Genomic DNA, 1566 nt, shown 5'->3' with positions numbered 1-1566 from the left:
CCCGGAACAGCCCACCACAGACGCTACCTCAGGCACCGCCCGGAACAGCCCACCACAGGCGCTACCTCACACACCGCCGGGAACAGCCCACCACAGACGCTACATCAGGCGCCGCCCGGAACAGCCCATCACAATCTACTACATCAGGCGCCGCCCGGAACAGCCCACCACAGACGACTACTTCAGGCGCCACCCGGAACAGCCCACCATAGATGCGACCTCACGCGCCGCTGGGAACAGCCCACCACAGACGCTGCATCAGGCGCCGCCCCCAACAGCCCACCACAGGCCCCTGTCTCAGGGTAGGCTGAGGAGCAGCTTCCGTTCCCTCTTGCGTGAAACACGACTCGTTCTCAGATTCTGGGGATGAGACTTGATCATCATCGGGGCCATTACTCTGCCGTCCACAGTGGAGGGTCCAGAGTCCACCGCCTCTAGCCCCCGTGAGCCTAGCAGGCTCTTCTGGCTAAAGCCCAGATTTCCTCATCTATGACACAAGCATGGGGGATTTAGGGAAGCTGGTGAGTATCACCCCGGCTTCCTTAGCCTTTGGAAGTGGAACTGTGTGCATAGCCCCACAGCAGGCCTGCCTCCCACCTGACAAGGCCTTTCTGCTCTGAGTTCCAATTTATGGTGCCCCCGTTTCTGGGCTCTGTGCTCCAGAGTGGGAGCTCCAGTGGGCAGGGCCACCCACCTGTCCCGGGCACCTGGAACCCAGCCAGGTGCTTGAGGAACCGTGTGCTTGGGTTTTCTTCATCTCTGTCCTGTAAATGGGACGTCTGAAGTTCAGCAGGTTAAGTCACCCCCCATCATGTTGTGCAAAGTGGAAGGTGGAACTGAAACCCAGGAGCCCCCATCAGACCCTGCTGTCTTCCTGAGTCTTGCAGCCCGTGGGAGGGAGATGCTGGAGCCAGAAGAGATCACAGTGGCTCAAGAGATCAGAGTGGGGTGATGCCCCAAGGTCACCACCAACACAGAAACACTGCTGCCTTTTTTCAGAAAATAGATCCTTCCTTGAACTTTCTGGCATTTGGTGTGACCTCGTGTTTGTCACAAACAGAGCAGAAGCAAGAATGCCACCAGCATAGTGCCACGTTCAGGAGCTGCTGACAGTCAAGCCACAGCTGTGCGACCCAGGCAGGCTTTGGCTGGGGAAGACGGTCGCCAGCACTGGCACAGGCCCTTCTGTTAGCTCCAGAGCCCACAGCGGAGGACAGGCAGGCGTGCAGCCCACCCTGCAGGCTTCAGGACTGGCTGCTCCGGTGGTCTCACCCCCCACATCTGACCTGGGCTTCATGGCAAATATAGTCGTTTTATTGTAAATTATTCTCATGTTGCATTAATCAGGTATTCAGTGAGGAAAGTGACATCAAGGAAGAAATGACATGAAATGTTTTTGGCTACAGAGAGAGAGATTTATTAAGAGGGTGATGCCAGAGAGGCCTCAGGCCTTAGAGCCCCCCTTGGCTGCACTGAGGCTGACCAGTCACGACTTGGAGCCCAGGAGGGAGAGGACAGTGACAGAGGTGCTTCCCTCCAACAACAGAGGTGATCCCTGAAGATGAT

Source organism: Mandrillus leucophaeus, unplaced genomic scaffold (assembly GCF_000951045.1).
Source record: "Mandrillus leucophaeus isolate KB7577 unplaced genomic scaffold, Mleu.le_1.0 Scaffold44, whole genome shotgun sequence".
Classification (NCBI taxonomy): domain Eukaryota; kingdom Metazoa; phylum Chordata; class Mammalia; order Primates; family Cercopithecidae; genus Mandrillus; species Mandrillus leucophaeus.
This window is presented reverse-complemented; position numbering follows the sequence as displayed.